Genomic DNA, 18,790 nt, shown 5'->3' with positions numbered 1-18,790 from the left:
TATCTAATGATCTGGCATTTGAAACCAATTCAATTTATATGTTAAATTTGATGTTAGGGGAAAACCAATACACTTACCACTTTTTCGTTATGTAAGTCTGGTTGTCATATTAATTTGTCTGGAAACATCTTTTTATTTTCCAGGGGTACATCAAGGGATATAAAGTAACATAAATCATTCTGGCTCATCTACCACTGGGAATTACTGCTAAGGGTAAATTTTGGCCCAGCCAGTATATATCACAGAGATACATAAAAAAGAGCACTAGCAATGCCCTTAATCTTCCCTGGCAGCTATCTGCATCTCGTGGAGAAGGACAGAGTGAGAGATCAGTCACTGGAAGATGAACGGGACAGTAACTGAACCTAGCACTGCCTTCCAATTTGCTGGCAAAGACAGGAGTTTTATTCAGCACCATGCTGGCACACATCCCTCTCTACCTTCACCCCCTCCCTCCAATTTTCTGCAGGAAGCTGGGTAGGGTGTTGTGAGCACAATCCGTAACTGCAGTATGCCTCTTTCAGCAACACTGCTACCAGCTGCCTTATACCAGGGCTGTAGCTCTGCCCCAAATGCCATGGACATTGAGCAGTGAGTAGGGCAGCTAATAGCTTGGGAAGATCCTCTCTGCTTAAAAAAAAAAAAAAAAAAAAAAAAAGTGCTAAAACAGCTATATGTGATTAAAAATAATAATAACAATAATGGTAAAAGCTGGGTTTTATTGACACAAGTTGCTATCTCCATTGACCAAAGGAGAACTGCAGGCACTTCTGCACTTCTGTTGCTTATAATACTGCACAGAAAAGATACCAATTTTCACAAGCCTAAAAGACATCCTATTGGCTAAAGCTACCTAAGATTGTCAAGACAGCTGTAGAAAAAAAATTTGTCTTTCAACATTCAACAGGGAAATCTCTCATTTTCTAGTTATAAGGATTAAAACGTTAATTTCTTGTGATGCTTTTTTAAAGTAACTGTTGCCACTGAGATTGTTGTGCTAACAATTTAAGTGAGAAGGAAACCCAAATTAATTTTAAATAAACAGTTATGTGACTGTTTAAAAAACAATAAAGAGAAGAAGAAGAAGAAGAACCCAAACTCCATTAAATGTAATTGTGATCATTTCCATTTCCTTTTTGCTACCCTTCTTCAACTAATTTAATTCTGATTTAATTTTGGAGTTACTCTGTTGTAATTCTATGTGTTAGAAAAACGCAATTTTACCACCAAGCCTTGAATAAAAATAATTTTTGCAATGATGGTCTCTTTTTATATTCTTCTTGTACAGATGAAAGAGAGAAGCAATGTACATACACCATTTGGAGAAAAAATACCATTTCATATCCTCCCAAATATCATGGATAACAGTCCGAAGATAACAGGACTGCTCCTTGGCTGCAATGTTAATGAGTAAGGATGCTAGGGAGCTTCTGTAGCAGATTGCATATTCATACTCCTCATGGCAACACATAACACATAGCACTTGTATGTGTGCTTGTATGTCTGTTTTCAATTCCATAAAATATGCAGAGAATATTTAGAGTATTGTGGATTATATAAAACCTTACATGTTTCTGCACTATGACTTTCTCTGCTCTGTTTATGAAGTTTTTTGGCAGGTTTCTTGACATTTTTAGAGTGCTCCCAGTCATTTAGAACACACAAATTAATGATTTAACAGAGATTCACGTCTTTTTCTTTTTTTGACTCCCATGTTTAATCACCATAGTTAAAACTCCTAAGTAGTGAGCTCTGTTCACTTGTGGTGACCACATCCAGTGAAACCTATCTGCTCTTTGTCCCTGATATACTTTGTTTCTGAGATCTAGAACTCATATAGCAATTTAAAATTCTTAAAAGACAACAAAGAATTAATACATCCTGTGTTTTTTTTATATATATTTTTTGTTTGTTTGTTTTTGTGACTACTTTTGAAAGGCATCATAATTCATATTGCTGTGTAAGCTGTTCTATCATGTTCTACAACTCCTATTCATCATTCTGAAAATGTTCCCTGTGAGGAAAAGAGTAAGTAACCACAGTTTCTTTTCCATTTGCCAAGCATTGTCTCTTTAAATCCCTTTTATATTTTTCAGTCTTTGTATTTTAGAGGAAGTCATCAACTTGGATATACTATGAGAACACTAACAATGAACAGCCATGTGTACTCTTTATACCGCATGAGAATGAGAGCAGGACATTTTAATACTTATTCATACAAGAATTTAATATGATATTGTTTAATATAGTTGTAAAATTCTTTTAAGCATAACATTGCCAAGCAAAATAAACCTTCAAGAACTTTAAATTGCTATCTTATTTACCTATATAATTTATAAGTGTCTTAAAGATCTGTAAAACACTGAAAAACTGTCTGTTTTGCAGAGATTTTATCTTGGCTAGATTTAAATCAGAATAAATACATCAAGTCAGTGATCAATCATATTGAATTCAGTTACTCTTTTGCTAATTACATTTTATAATTTACTATAATAGGATGCATTTGGGTTTCCAATCTCTCACAATTCCATGTAAAAGTAAAACAGGAAAATGTTAAGTGACAGCTCACACTTTCCCTGATGTTTAGTTATCAATTTTGCCACTCAGAAGCTGACAAAATGTCAATAATGAAAAAAAAAAAAGATAAATTTAAAATTACATCAGAATATATAAACTTCAGAGTCTTTGACTGAGATAGTCTTCGAAATCTTAATTCAGGCATTATTGTATTTTTTTAGTTGCAGTATTATGTTCGCAGACACAAAGACAGCCTTGTATGGAGAACTTAATATTTTTTTCTTCTCCTCCCCACCCCCCCAAAAAAAAAAAACACTTTTGTATTGTTGTGTATTTGAATGTCTCTAATTTCATCATGTCAAAAGGAATTTGACATAACAGCTAGATCAGTGGCCTGAGAGTGAGGGATTCTAATTTAATATCACCTTCCATTTACAAGGTCTTCACCATGTCTGTGTCCCTGTTGGTAAGCCTGGGAGTAATGTGCTAAATATTGTTAGCAGTTGTTGCTTGATAGCTTGCTAGCACCAGCAATTGCAATTCCTTTTATGCTGCAGGCAAAGCCACTGCAGAGAAGAGGCCTGGATCTGTGTATTCAAAGCATAATTATGTTCCCAGCTCTGTCCCATGTGGTCTTGTTGACACTGCTCCATCCTCATTAACTTCCTCTGTAAAGGATATCTACCTTTTCTGCTTAGCAGGGCCCCAAATGAAAACTCCCATAATAGCCAGGGTCCTTCTGGCCTGGATAGCTGGCCACAGTACGTGCTCTTTGGCCTCTCCATTCATTTATCTTCAGAAACAAGTATTTTGCTGGGGTAAGTAGCTTGAAGGGATAGATAAGGAAAACATTTTATTATACCTTCTGCTTAGTTAGCATCACGTACATTCAGAAGGACTTAAGAATATAGTTGAAATAGATTGAAAATTAAGAGACGGTGGAACTCCTTTTTTCTGCCTGTGATAGAAATCAAGACCTTCTATGACTTGCAATATAAATATAACAAGAATAACATTTTATACCTACAACAGAACTAATACTTAAATTCAATATTACTTCTTGTATTGTTAGATCTGTTGGGAAAACTACTAGTTTGTAATTAAACTGATTCTAAGACTTAGCCAAATCTTTCTGATTAAAGCTGAACAAGAAATTTTCTAGAGTATTTAAAGTCAATGTGATGCAACAGCTACACAATGAAAGCTTCATCCCAAAAAGTTATAAAGTATCAAAGCAACTAAAATGAAACGCAATGGTAAAAAGCAACAGGTAACCTAAATCGTGGGCATCATGAAAAATTTGCCTGTATAGCAAACTACATACTGCCATATCATTTCAATACCAATAGTAACTGTAAAGTATTCTGAAACCTGGAGGTCATGTATTGAGTCAATTTCTAAATATTCCACATTATAGCAGTACTGCATATAAAAATGTGCATTACGACATCTTAAATTAAGGTTACATTAATGTGTGGATTTCCATAGTGAAGCTGTAATTTTGTTCTTCAATTTTAATCTACTTTGCTCATAGTACTTTGTGGGCAAGTCCTTCTTTCTTCCTTCCTCCCATTTACTTAAAAATGAGTCTGAGAATAGGTTTTCATTATTTGCTAGCTCTTAGGCTGATGTGTTTTTTAGTCTCTAGAAAAGCATAAACACTGAACTCCAGATACAGCTCTGAATCCATTTTATGTAAGTGTTTGGTTCAGCACTTCTAACAGAAAAATGCTGAAGGTTGAAATGTTCATTATAACTCTTAAAACGGAATCCACAGATTAATTTTTACACCTAGTGCAAATCTATTCTACTATAAATTAGAAATAGTTTATCTAGAATGCTTTTACAACCACAAATGATTTTAAATTACAGTCTATTAAAAAATAATGATATAATCCAAAAGCCATTTAATTCCTACCAGTTTCATACCAAAATAATCTGTAAAATGAATGAATTTACAGATATTTAGCATTTTAATAACCAATCAACAGCTATTAAATATATCTGAGCTATATTTTAATGCACGTGTCTTGAATACAGACTAATCAAAGAGTTTAAACATGAAAAATAAATTATAGCTTTACTTCCTAACAGCAGGCTTACAGAAGAAACACTAAATACAAATATTTTGATAGTACATATACTGAATTACTCTTTGAAAATGAAATGATTTTTATTGACAAATTGTCATTTTTCATTTGAGACCCAATAAAAGTAGAGGCATCCTTTTTTGTGTGTGTGTGTGTGTGTGTGTGGTCTGAAAGACTTTATATGTCTTAGATCTGAGATTATAAAGAGTAGCAGGAACAGCAAATTCAATGTAAAGCTAAGGCCAAATAATATTTTTTTAAAAGAATATTATTGTTACATTAGAGTAGAGGAAAGCAAGACAGAAAGCACTTCTATGTATTACTGTAAGACAAGAAGTTTTCACTCCTCTTGATTTAGTTTCAGAAATGTTAAGCACATTTTAATGACAATCACTGGAAACAGTGTAGATGAAGCATTCACAAACAGTCTGTCAGAGGTGGGAATCTTGAAGAAGCAGCTTGATAATCAGCATGAAAATTTTAATGTGCAAGTTACAAGACAAGCGTAACAATGTTTTCATCTGGTAAATCCAATTCAGAAAGTTAAATTTCAGCAGCTAGTCAACAGACTCGAGGAAACAACAAAAGTTCATTTCCCCTTCCAGAGGTTTTGGGTGGCTTCTGGTTTTGTCTTTGTCTTTCATGGATTTTGCACTCAAGACACCCAGATAAATGTTTTCAATTTGATTTTTGAAGACAGCAAAGAAAAAGAGATAAAGACCTTACCCGTGTAACTTCAGGGCCTTCTAGGTTTGAAGAAATGAGTATTGTTAAAGTCAAATTAAACATCCAATGAGGAGAAGTTAGCAGTTCTTTTTTACTTCACAGATCCTTGGAAAGCTTTAAGAGTTAGAGCTTCCTGCCAGTATAAGTCACTCCTGCTTTTAGTTTTGAAAACTCACAGTATGACAGTGCTTACTGCGTGCTATTTTGGGTGCCTTGAGTAAAACTATGAACACAGGCACTTTTGTGCAAAACATCATAAGGCCTCTCTGATGTTCATTCAGAGTTCAGAATTAAAATGCAGAAGGCTTTAGCAAGCAAAATACAAGCTGATTTTCTTTTTCCTAGTGGAAAAATAAAGTACTCCCTGGCAAGTAACCAAGGTGGTGGGAAGGTAATTCATTTTGTGTGAGAGTATTTTGCAAGTGAATGGGATATGCCCTCTGTTTAGAGATTAGTCAAGAAAACAAGTGATCAATTTAGAGTAGTCAAAAAAGTTAGTAAAAGAGAGTTTGTGAAGTCCATTTTTTGCCCTTCAGACTTTTTTTCCCCTTAAATAATTTAATTTCAAGAATCACAAAATCTTAATATTGAGGGGGGAAAAAATGCCAACAATATAGTTTTATGTCCTTTGTTATTTATTTTGAGAGAGTTATGAAATAAATCCTTTTATTTTTCTCACAGTTGTGTACAATTTTTATTCTAATAGCTACAGTATTTTTTTAACCAGCTGAAAATTATAATTAAAATAATATAATCATCATAAAAAAAAAGAAAAAAACCCACAAAGTTCAAATTCATGTAACTGGATTATAATTATTTCATAATAATTAAGTTTTATTTTAAGTCATTTTATGAAATTTTGAACAATAATTCATATACAGTTTATAAATTTCTTGTGTTCTCAAAAAGAAACTGAGGATATTTTCGGAATAAACCAGAACTGTGGATTACAGTAGCACTTCTGTAGTGACTATGGAAGACAAAATTCTGGTAAGATAATTTAGGTATTAATGCTACACAAGTATTAGCTATACACTAAGAAGCTTTCTGAGAAGTCTGAAAAGGAAAAAAAAAATACATTTTGCCAGACAATATATCCTACTAATGTTAAAGAAAAAAAAAATAGTAATAATAAAAACAAATAAACAAACAACAACAACAAAAAAGACAAAATACACAAGAAAACCTTTTAAAACATTTTTAGATTTTTCCATTACGAAATTAGTAGCTTCAGGAATAAATGCTCCTTCAGTTGACAATTTTATTTGTCTTGAAGTTTCCTGCTTGAATCAGAAAATGTTGACTTCCTCAGAAAATTGGCCTCTCCTTTTTTCTGCTACTTCACCCAGACTGCAAAGTTTTAGAATCTATTCCTACGGGGAAATTGAGAAACTCTCATACATATTTTTATCACATTTTAAACATAATTTTTCTGAAAAGCAAGGAAAATAAATTCAGACCAGCTCTGCAGGTCTTGCTCAGACATTCAGGAATCTCCTGGCCAGAACACAAAATACAGTCGATGAGGAAATGTGATTCTTCAGCATATATAATATTATGAGAAAACACCACTAGGCAACATTGCCAGGAGATAGAAGAGAAGCAAAGCAGAACATAGTCTTCAAAGGGAATGGTGCCAGATGATGGATATGTAAGCTGGGGCACCTCAGCTAGCACAGAATCACTGCTTGCTGTATTTATGTCTAAATTGTCAGGAGAAAACATTTGGGTTAGAAATAAACAACAACAAAAACAAACAAAACTCCACTGTTATATCACAGGCCTTAAAACTTGAAATGAATGGGTTTGAAGTAACACAGGAAAACCATCCTTCCGTTATGTCCATCCTGACACAATTGGCAAGAGTTACAAACTATAGAGAAGTACTGTGTACAATTGTGTATACACAATTGAGTAGCTGGACTTTTTGTGAGATTTGCCAGTTATTTCTCAGTCTTTTGAGGATGACCTCCTGCTAAATACTTCCATCAAATTAATATAGCTCCTGTATCAGACCAGAAATTAGTCTGCAATTTATGAACTTGCAGACTAATCTGCAAACATTTCTGGCTTTAACAAATATGTAGATAGCTACTTTTATTTTTCTCAAATTAGATCAAACATGATAAATAATGTTACACAGCATTAGGTTCCTTGAAAACCCTGTTCTTAGTAATAGTTATTTCATTATTTATGAAATTAAATATCAAAAAATAATTATCAAAACAATCTGACAAAGATTCATATTTCTTTCTTGTGCTCTTAACTCGGGATTTTTTTTTTTTTTACCTATTCTAGGCAACAGCTTGATTTCTGTTTCTAAAATTTAATGTTGGATTAGAGTGAAAAGAAAACTGACAGAATCTAAAATCATTTTTTCATGTCTGCATTTTTTTTTTTTTAATAGGAATGTTTGGGGACAGATGCAGTATAGTAAAAATAGTTGAATTGTTGAATTTTATTTTCATTTCACAGTCTGTCACCAACTCTGTACAGGGTAAGGTATAGCTTCTGGGGCAGAGGATGGAAAATGTGAAGGAGAACTCTATATTTAGATTTGTGGGAACTGAAGAAGCATAATTGGAATTCATTAATATATTGCCATTTATGACTTTTTTTTTTTTTTTTTTTACTGAGTTACTTGTCACTGACTTTCTAGGAATGCAGAAGAGGTTTCATTCTCCAGGACAAAATTAACTAGAAATAGATGAAAGAATGAGTAAAAACATTGTTAACGGTAAACGAGATGTGCTCATTTACTGAGAATGCTGACTCCTGTCACAGGATGTAATGTAAGCAAGATGTGCCATCTGAAAGGAATAGAAATGAGCAGTAGGAAGGAAAGCAAAACAGAAGCTTCTTGGAAGCATTTGCTGAAGAGATGATGAGGCAAATTGTCCAGCATATGGGGGACTTTGATGGGGTATCCATAGAGCACAGCAGTAAGGGAAAAAGAAATAGGTTGTGTAGCCTGCACCTTAAAAAGGAAGTCACATAAGAAGTCAAATTCCCCAAACTATGAGGAAAAACTTCTCATCTGAGAAGAAAACACATACACACACACAATGTAGCAATCTCACGTGATAAACAGTCTCCACTTCTCTTTGTCTAGGCATCTGTTAACTACAGGCCAGCTTTTTTGATATTAGCATGGAAAGGAAATAATTTTGACTGTCACATATTGACAAAAACAATTACCATATTAGCTCTTTCCTTGTCTCACAGACCATGGCACTTCCTGCAGAGAGGGATCTCAGCAATATGGTAGCTTTCAGCAGCCACTGTCACCTTAGCTGTTGTCACAGCTTCCCTCCAAGGTGTGTTAAAAGCTTAACAACATCTCACTCCACAGGGGACATCCATTGCTTGCTGACAGCAGAATTAGCAGTGCAATCAACATGAATGGGCAACCCAGTTGTGGTGGAATATGTGATGAGCTTTACATATCACCTGAGCAAAACTGATGGAGGTTTGGAAAAGTTGAGTGTACTTTAATTTATGAAAATAAATAAATAAATAAATCATCATCATATGAATATTGGAGAGAAAATTCCGAATTCCAGTTAAATTATTTGGATTACTTTTTTTTTTTTTCATTATCTGTAATGTCATTAAAAAGAGGATTTTTATCTATCCAAAAACTGTAGTTTAAATTAGGTGATTGAGAGCAAAGATATTATAATAAAATTGCCATTAAAATGAAATGTTTAAGGAAAGTTTAAGGAAAATTTATTCTGTTTTCACTGAAACAAAATTAAAATTAGAGAAGGGGAATCCTGGGAACATAGCTTATTTTTAAAATAATAAGTAAAATTGTTTAAAAAAAAAAAAGAAAGAAAGAAAAGAAAAATAAAGTAATAAAAATGAAAGGATTAAAAAGGGGTCAATTTTCATTCAAGAAGATGAATGAGATTGTAGAAACCTGCCTTTTGAAACCTGCGTAATTGGACTCATCTCGAAGATTTCACCATCTTGAGTTCATTCAATACCATAGGTAAACAGTTCTTTCCTTCCTTATTTTCCATTATGAGGAGAATTCAAAATACAGACAGATACTCTGGAAAGGGCAAAATGTTTTCCTGAAAAATCTTGGAAAGCCAAAAGGGAGGACAAATAAAACCTGGGGAGAATTTTTTTTTTTAAAAAAAAAAAGAGGAACGAAAATAACAAAGGAACATATTTTTATTATTATTTATTTTTATTATTTATTTTTTGTTGTTTAATTAATCCTCTACTGTATCCATATGAGAAATTTACCCAAGGCAGGACTTCTTTAATGGCAATTCTGTAATGGAATTTCAGTTCTATCCAGCTGAGAGGGAATTTCTCTTATAAAACACAGAGAAGAATATAGGTAGTCTTTACACCTAAAGAAAAAAAATATATTTTTTCTTTGAAGATATTTGTCTTTAAAAAGTGAAAAACTAATGAATAAATTGTATATATATTAGTTTGTAAATGAATAAGAAGCCATGATTTTATCTACAAATAAAAGAAAGCTTTTTTTTTTTTTTCTTTTTAAAAGAAAGGAGTTTAAAAAGCTTCAAATTCTGGAAAAATTTCAATGAAATTAGTTAGCATAAAGCTTATGAAGCTTTACTCCCCTTCCCTTCCCTTCCCTTCCCTTCCCTTCCCTTCCCTTCCCTTCCCTTCCCTTCCCTTCCCTTCCCTTCCCTTCCCCCTTCCCTTCCCTTCCCTTCCCCCTTCCCTTCCCTTCCCTTCCCTTCCCTTCCCTTCCCTTTCCCTTCCCTTCCCTTCCCTTCCCCCTTCCCTTCCCTTCCCTTCCCTTCCCTTCCCTTCCCTTCCCTTCCCTTCCCTTCCCTTCCCTTCCCTTCCCTTCCCTTCCCTTCCCTTCCCTTCCCTTCTATTGTTGTGATAAAATGCAGGTTGTATGGAAAATAACATGCAAACAATTAATTATTCTTTCCTGTTTATATTCCCATCCCATGATAGAACCAATAAGAGCAAACTCAGAGCAGGAAAATCTCCAAGGTGATCCCCTGTAGGAACGGAACTCCCTTATTATTCTACACAGTTTTTATATATATTGTTTCATCTTAAACAAAAATAGAGATATGGTCTCAGCTCTGTGTTACCTGAAGGCCTCTGACTGATTGTCAGATCCTAAGATCCTGAATTCAGCTAATTTCTTTAAGTAGGTGGTTCAGGTACTCCCACGCATCTCCTACAGAGATGATAACACCCACTATTAGATACGGGTCTTATAGACTGCAGGTCAGAATTCAGTTGTGAATAATAAAATATGTTGAAGAATAACAAGACATATATTTCTTCCCACATGGTTAGCTGTGTAAACCTCATAGATCTTTTCACATATAAGAGCAATCTGCTATAAACGTTAAAAGGTTATTCTATCTCTGTGGCAGGTAGGTAGGTAAATGTTTTTGTACCCATTCACTTGTATAAAAATATAAAGCATGAAGGGAGAAGATATATTAGAAATGTTAACCACAAATCCATTAAGAAAATTAATATGAAGACCAAATCTATAGCTATGACTGATTGGCCTAGTGTTCTGCTCCATTATAATCTCTCAGGATAAGAATGGGTATAGAGATTAGTATAAGAACTGTCCAGGTCAACCTAATTTGGAAAAGACATTTATACACACATTTCCATGGCCAAAAAATAACCCTGTTGGATTAGTTCAACAAAACTAAATTAAATATTCCATTTTCAGAAATGTCAGTGTTTTTTTAATTAATCCCTGTGACATTTTCATTCAAAAAATGAATGAAATTAAACAAAATGACATAAAATAAAATGAAGAACTCCTGTCTGAAGAATTTGAAAATGTCAATGCTTCATCCTATGTCTGACCAGCTAAGCATAAATCATAGGTTCGAAGCCAATAGATTGAAAGACAATTGTGAAAAGAGTAAAGCCTTTGAGATGATCTGCTTGGTGAGGAAAAAATCCAGCTTTTGTCATTGCTGCCTAGCAGAGCTGCTGATGAAGAAAGCAAAAGGACAAAATACTTTCTTTCTGTCCATGTGCACTAAGATTGTACAGGATGAGGTGCCTTCACTCTAAGCTCTGTGGACCACCCTTCAACTCTACATTTTTTTGAGTGTCTAGGTATGGGACAGAGGAAAAACATAAGGCTTTTTTTTTTTTTTTTTGAAGCTCTCTGTTTTTCTAGAATGAATAGAATGAAAAGACGGTCCTGAGAAAAGGTCTTTCACTCAGCAAAAATGAAAATTAAAATAACTTTGCTTTGTTTGATATGTCTTTTAGGGGGCAGGGTAGGGTGGGTTAGAAATTCCCCTCTCTTTTTATTTGTTATTCTAATTTGGGGTGCAGAAGGTGGGGAGTTGGAAAAGAAAAAAAAAAAAAAAAAGCTTTATTTTTTGCAACTTGTGTTTTGCATTGAGATTCAGAGGTAAACCTTTCACATAAGAGAAGTTAAATCAAGCTTTACAGTTGTATTCTGGGGATAATAATCACAATAATCTAACCTCATCTGTTTTAATAATAACATAATCCTAGATTGTTTCTTTTGTTTTTCACCTAGAGGGAATATGGTTGTTTACAACTTATTCATACCAATCACAAATTGAAAGGATTTCTGGTTTTGCTGAATAATAGAAAAGAAAAAAAAAAAAAGTTTAGAGCATTTCACACTCTCATCTCCAAAAGTCAAAAGAAAAGGGGTCAAATGAATTTCTTAGCTGAAACAATTCACTATGCTTTCTGTAGTGTATCTGAACTCAGGTTTACAGTGTGATGTGTTTTGCTGTATTTCTCACTAATATACACACTGACAGCCTCCTATTTAATATCTGTGTACAAATGTAAATATTAACAGCATGTTCTGTCTAAAAGCCAGCTTGACATTGCACTAAAATCAATGAAAACCCTAAAGCAAATGGCAGATCAGTTTATATGGGCTAAACATCAGAATCCTGAGTTGTGGACTGTGTTCATAAACAATTTCAAATTCTATGTGGTGGTGGTTGTTGTTGTTGTTGTTTGGTTTGTTTATTTTAAAAAAAAAATTCTATCATAAGTGTTAAAAAGTTAACATCTCCAGTTTTATAGCTAGTATAACATAAGTTCAACATACCTTTAACAGGCAAAGACAGATCAGATAGTACTGAGTAACTGCTGTTTGTAAAATGCTCCTGTTTTATCTGTGAGCAGTATGGGCAGATGTAAGCTTCAGGGACTGCTGTGTAATCTACACCAATTAGACCAGCTGAAGACCCTGACATGAATGTTACATGAGTGACAGCATAGAAATGTGTTGACCTCTAAGAGGCAGAGGCACAGTTCACCAACAAACAAGTCCCTGCATGATAAAATCTAAGGAGAAAAATCAACCTACTTACACTGAAGTATATTATAATAAAATAAAAGTATCCACAGAGTCTCTTGAAATCATCAGCTACTTATGTGTTTTACCATTTGGCACTGAGGATATCAGATGTTCATGTGAAATTAATTTTTATGAATATGTTTTTTTAGAGGGCTTTTTGCAGTGGAGAGAGAATACGTTTGTGCAGTCGGTAATGGTTTATCAAAAGAATAATGAAAATACAGTAAAAAATAAAGGTTAAGCTGTTCCTTTCTTTTGGTGGGGAAGGTTGTTTTTAGAAGGGAATGGAAAGTACACAGAAAAGCTACATAAAGATGGAGAAGTTATCTTCTGAGCAAAAATTACTGTTTTTTGGAAACTTTCTGCCAGCTACAGGAGGAGAGAAAAGAAAGAAAGGAACAACAACAACAAATAGAAGGAAACAGCCAGACTCTACATTATGCAGAAATCTAGCCAAAATTAAATATGCTGTAGATGCAATAAGTAGGCTGGAGATAGAGGGTAGGGAAAAACTTGCTGTTATAAATTAAGAACAGCTAATTTGTCTTTCCAAGAATAAACCAGATGGAGAAACTGTGACTGGCTCATCTTGGACACTAGCCAGGCAGAAGACCAGCTTTTCTGGCAATCAGGAGAAGAGGAGAGCAATGCTGGAGCAGCATGGCAGAGTCCCAGTCAGAGAAAGACATGGGAAGCCCAGGAGCAAGGTCAGTCCTGACATGGGTGCTGGCCAGCTTACCCGCAGCCAGATGAACAGCACACACAGCAGTCAGGCCACTGTCTTCAGGAGCAATTGCACCTCCCATACAAACTGCAGGGCTGTGAGGTTTTGCACAGGGAAGGAGACAGATAAGAGAAAGAATGATCATTGCTATTTGATGACTATGCTCTTTGGAAAGAGTTTAGGATTTCAGGAAGCTAAATCCAGCAAGGATGCAAAACAATACTTGAATTCTGTTCAGTACAAAATGCTGAAGCTTTTTCTCTTTTTGACCTGAACTAAATACCTTGCTTCCCAAAATGAAAAAGAAATATAATGTTATTTACTCCAGTTGCCCAATGTTTTCAAGATCACCAGTAGCATTTATCACAGGCCCAGTCTCAAATCCGACTGTTGCTTAGAGAACTTCAAAGTAGTATTCATATTATTATTGTTATTAGACTAATTAAATGTTTAATTTTTTATTTCACAAAAAGAAATATTTTTCACTTAAGATAAAGAGTCAAGCATAGCCTTCATTAGCACAGTGCTATAATTTACTGGTGTTACCGTTCTTTTAATACCAGTATAACATAGAAATAATGTTTAAATTGTGGCTCCCAAATATATAATTTTTATATATAAATATATATATAAATATTAAATATATATATATATATATAAAGGGAAATAATATTAGACAAAACTTCTCACTCTGTTTTGTTTGCTTATATATGAATATTTTACAAGCTGTGAAAGTTAAACCTTTCTCTTCAATAGGAATGCCATGCTTGTCCAAATGTAGGTTTGAAACCAATGTGAATGTTTACACCATAAATCAGTGCACTATTTAGTGAACTAGTGGAAACCTGAGATAGTAAGTCTATAAAGTGAGATGTAGAAATGTAATATATGTAGCTTCATTCACTGGTATCAATGCATCAAAAATAACAAAAAGGCAGGGCTTATAAGCTTAGGTACACATCTAACTTTGTGTGATTATATGCACTCTGGTAGGATTGATCCACTTTGCAATAAAATAATAGGCTTTGGAATACTGGTAATTATATTTCTTTATGAGTCCAGAGAAGGGCAATGAAGATGGTGAGGGGTCTGGAGAACAAGTCTTACGAGGAGCGGCTGAGGGAGCTGGGGTTGTTCAGCCTGGAAAAGAGGAGGCTCAGGGAAAACCTTATAGCACTTTATAGTGATAAAGTTTACATGGCTGGAGTATGAAAGATCACTGAAACTAGTATGAAGAAGAATATTGATTTAGATCTTTGATACCATCAGTATTGACTGTATTTGTTGTGGAGAAAGTAGCAATTTCAAGATTTACAGCTCATTAGTTTAAACTATGTTACAGAAAACAAAATGTAATGGCATATGATACGCTAAATTCTGCCTTAAAAATATGCTTCAGGCAGGATCTGAAGACAGTAATCTCAGTATAGTCCCCTGCATGGCTCTATATTCATTAAAAAAAAAAAAAGAAAACACTGTGCTGGAGTCTATCAAGACAATCAATTAATCAGTGGTTTATTGTCAATGACCTGTTGGCTTGACTTTGGAAAAATTAAAGACTCAGTCTGTGATCGTATAAATTAACTTAAAGCATCTTTCAGGACCATCTTTTGAAAGCAAATAAGCACAGTAGAGTGACGTCATTGCTTGTAATAAGCTGTAAGTTTTTTGTTGAGATAACCAGACATGCCTTGGGACTTATCAGATGATATTAGATGATTTTGCCAGTGGCCTGGGAAGAGTATAAGGGTGCCACCTGGATGTGCAGGGATGAGATCAAGAAAGCCAAGAACAGTCAGAGGTGAACTTGGAAAGGGATGCAAAGAATAAAAAGAAAGGTTTCTACATGTGCATTAGCAAGAAAAGGAAGACTAAGGAGAGTGCACCCACTCTGATAAGCAAGATGGAAGAACTGAGGACAACAGATGTGGAGTAGGCTGAGGTACTAAACCATTTTTTGTCTCAGTCTTCACTTTCAGTCGCTCTTCCACAACTCTCAAGTCTGTCAAATCTCTGAACTTCAAGGAAGGGGTTGGGGAAACATAGTCCCTCTCACTACAAGCAAGAGCAGTTTTGAGAATACATGATGAAACTGAAGGGGTACAAGTCTATGTGGCCTGATGACAGGCTTCCCGGGGTCCTAAAGGATGTGGCTGATGTGGTTTTCAAGCCTCTCTCCATCATATTTGAGGATTCCTGACAGTCAGACATGGTCCCCAGGGATTGGAGAAAGGAAAACATCGCTCCCATTTTTTAAAAAGTATAGAAAGGGGGACCAGGGAACTACAGACCTGTGAGCATCACCTCTGTCCCTGGGAAGATCATGGAACAGATCCTCCTTGAAGCTATGTTAAGTTATATGGAAGATGAGGAGGTGATTCAAGATAGCCAACATGGCTTCACCGAAGGAAAATAATGCCTGACCAATCTGGTGGCCTTGTATGATGGAGTGACTATGTCAGTGGACAAGGGAAAAAGAACTGATGTCATCTACCTGGACTTATGTAACACTTTTGACACAGTCCCACACAACATCCTTGTCTCTAAACTAGAGATAGATTGATTTGAAGGATGGAACTGAAGGATTGATTTTCAGTGGATTGGCAATCTGGCCACATACTGAGTGTTGTGGTCAATGGCTTGTGGTTTAACCTGGCCAGTAGCTAAGCACCACACAGCTATTTGCTCACCCTCCCCTCTCCCTCTCTGGGATGGGGGAAAGAATCAGAAAAAAAAAAATGAAGGCTGTGGGTTGAGATAAAGACAGTTTATTAGGACAGAAAAGAAAGGAAAACAATAATAATAATGATAATAGTACTACTAATAACAGCATGTAGAAAACATGTGATGCACAATGTAATTGCTCACCACCCACCGTCCAATGCCCAGCCTATCCCCGAGCAGCTGGTCCCTCTACCCAAGCCAGCCCCCCCATATTAATTGTTCAGCATGACGTCAGATGGTATGGAATACCCCTTTGGCCAGTTTGGGTCAACTGTCCCAGGTCCATCCCCTCCCAGCTCCTGATGCACCCCCAGCCTGCCCTCTTGCAGGACAGTGTGAGAAGCTGAAAAGTCCTTGGCTTAGTGTAAGCACCGATCTGCAACAATTAAAACATCAGTGTGTTATCAACATTCTTCTCATCCTAAATCCAAAGCATAGCACGCTACCAGCTACTAGGAGGAAAATTAACTCTACCCTAGCTGAAACCAGGATATGGTTCAACATTCACGTGGAGATCAGTGACAAGTGGTGTCTCTCAGGGGTCTATCTTTGGCCCCTCAAGTTCAACGTGCTGTACCTGGGTCAGGGCAATCCCAGACATCAGTACAGACTAGGATATGAATGGTTTGAGAGCAGCCATGTGGAGGAGGACTTGGAGATACTGGTGAATGAAAAATTGGACATGAGCCAGTAGTACATGCTTTCAGACCAGAAAGCTATCATATTCTGTGCTGCATAAAAAGAAGTGTGGTCAACAGGTCAAGGGAGGTTGTTCTCCCCCTCTAGTCCACCTTTGTGAGACCCCAGTTCATATAATCATTGAATCATAAAATGGTTTGGATTGGAAGGGATCTTAAAGATCATCAAATTCTAGACCCCCTGCCATGCACAGGAACACCTTCCACTAGACCAGGTTGCCCAAAGACCCATCCAACCTGGCCTTGAACACTTCCAGGGGAGTGGCATCTACAGCTTCTCTGGGCAATGTATTCCAGTGCCTCACCACTCTCCAGAGTAAATAATGTCTATGAATTTCATAGTAAAGAATTTCTATGAATTTCACTTGGAGTACTGCAGTGCTGCCTCCCAGCTCTTGCCCCCCAGCACAAGAAGAACATAGACCAGTTAGAATGGGTCCAGAGGAGGGTCTCAAAAATGAACAGAGAGCTGGAGGCAGACTGAGAGAGCTGGGTTTGTTTAACCTAGAGAACAGAAGGATCCGTGTAGACCTTAATGCAGTCTTTAATAACTAATAAGACAGATGGAGAGAGAAAATTTGCAGGGTCCTGATAGGACAGGGGGTAATGGTTTCAAAGTGAAAGAAGGTAGACATAGATTAGACATAAGGAAGAAATTTTTTATTATGAGGGTACACTTCACCAAAGAAAATGGAAACATACTAGGAAATTTTAGCTTATTAATTCAAATAGTATATATTTTAAACTACAACCTCTAATGATTGTAACTGTAGTTATTATTTCATTAGACTGTTGAGACTTCAACCAGAGTAACACGTTACTGATTTTGTATATAAGGTGTTTTTGTTTCCCCGTGTTCATAATAAGATTTGGAAGCGGCAAATTCAGGGGAATCTAAGCAACCTACTCTGCAAATTGGAGGCACCAAATTGGTAGCACAAGTATATGTGTACCACAGTGTTTCAGAATTCAAAATTCTTTGTTCATCAGATGAGTTAATGTTTGTCTTCTGGCATGAAGTTTTTGATATTTTCAAGTGATAAATTTTAAATGCTTATTTTAAATGCTTCACAGAGGTGAAGAAGACTTTAAATGTCTCTGCTTATATCCATCCCTATTTGTGAGGTGATCATTCTTCTCAAATAGTGGACCAATTACTGTGCTCCTCCTTTTGCTGTTTGTATATTTTTAAAAGCCCTTTTTATTGTCTCCCACAGTACAGTCCAGCTTCAACTCTAATTGACCTTTAGATGCACAAATCTTCTCCTTACAATGCTGAACAGCTACTCTGTCCACCTATGTCTTCCCCAGTCACTTGACCTCACTTACTGTGGCCATACACTTTCTTTTTCCATCTAATCTCTAGAAGGAGATCCTTGCTCATCCAAGCCAACCTTCTGTCCCACCTGTTTGACTTCTGACATTTTGGAATTGTCTGTTCAGGTGCTTTTAAAAGGTGTCACTTAAAAGGGACCAGCAATGATTGACCCCTACACATTCAAAAGCAGTTTCCGAGATGACCTGTCTAACTAGTTCCCTGTGAAGCTTCAAGTTAGCTCTCTCCATATCCAGGGTCAAAGTTTTGCTGGCAGTTTTCCTCCTGTCACTAAAGATTTTGAATTTGACTACTTCATGGTCACTATGATGAAGACTGCCACCAATCACCACTTCACCCATGAGACCCTCTGTGTTTTCAAGCAGCAAATCTAGCAGGGTATCTTTTGTAGTCAGCTCCCTTAGTACCTGTTCCAAGAAGTTATTGTCACAGTGGTTTAGGAATCTCCTGGAGCTGTTTGTATCAAATGTCACAGAATCACAGAATCACATAATCATCTAGGTTGGAAGAGACCTCCAAGATCATCTAGTCCAACCTCTGTCCTAACACTAACAAGTCCTCCACTAAACCATATCACTAAGGGCTACATCTAAACGTCTTTTAAAGACCTCCAGGGATGGCAACTCAACCACCTCC

The 18,790-nt window shown here is 35.8% G+C and overlaps 1 protein-coding gene across 15 annotated transcripts in view; it reads right to left on the bottom strand.

Moving 5' to 3' along the window:
* The window catches only part of LOC106034976 (cadherin-19), a 116,496-nt gene that overhangs the window by 59,134 nt on the left and 38,572 nt on the right, over nucleotides 1-18,790 (bottom strand). For 5 of the 15 annotated variants that reach the window (XM_066992752.1, XM_066992750.1, XM_066992753.1 and 2 more), the window contains 2 exons: nucleotides 10,430-10,518; nucleotides 9,591-9,700 (listed from right to left, as the gene is read on the bottom strand). The exons of 3 other annotated variants lie outside the window; for them this stretch is intronic. The gene's annotated coding sequence lies outside the window, so the exon portion shown is untranslated. Of the gene's footprint in view, nucleotides 1-3,202; nucleotides 4,349-5,333; nucleotides 5,890-8,531; nucleotides 8,553-9,590; nucleotides 9,701-10,429; nucleotides 10,519-13,411; nucleotides 13,429-18,790 lie in introns of those variants that run through there. 7 more of the 15 variants (XM_048080889.2, XM_048080894.2, XM_066992749.1 and 4 more) reach the window with 6 other exon arrangements.

This window comes from Anser cygnoides, chromosome 2 (assembly GCF_040182565.1).
Source record: "Anser cygnoides isolate HZ-2024a breed goose chromosome 2, Taihu_goose_T2T_genome, whole genome shotgun sequence".
Lineage (NCBI taxonomy): Eukaryota > Metazoa > Chordata > Aves > Anseriformes > Anatidae > Anser > Anser cygnoides.
This window is presented reverse-complemented; position numbering and strand designations above follow the sequence as displayed.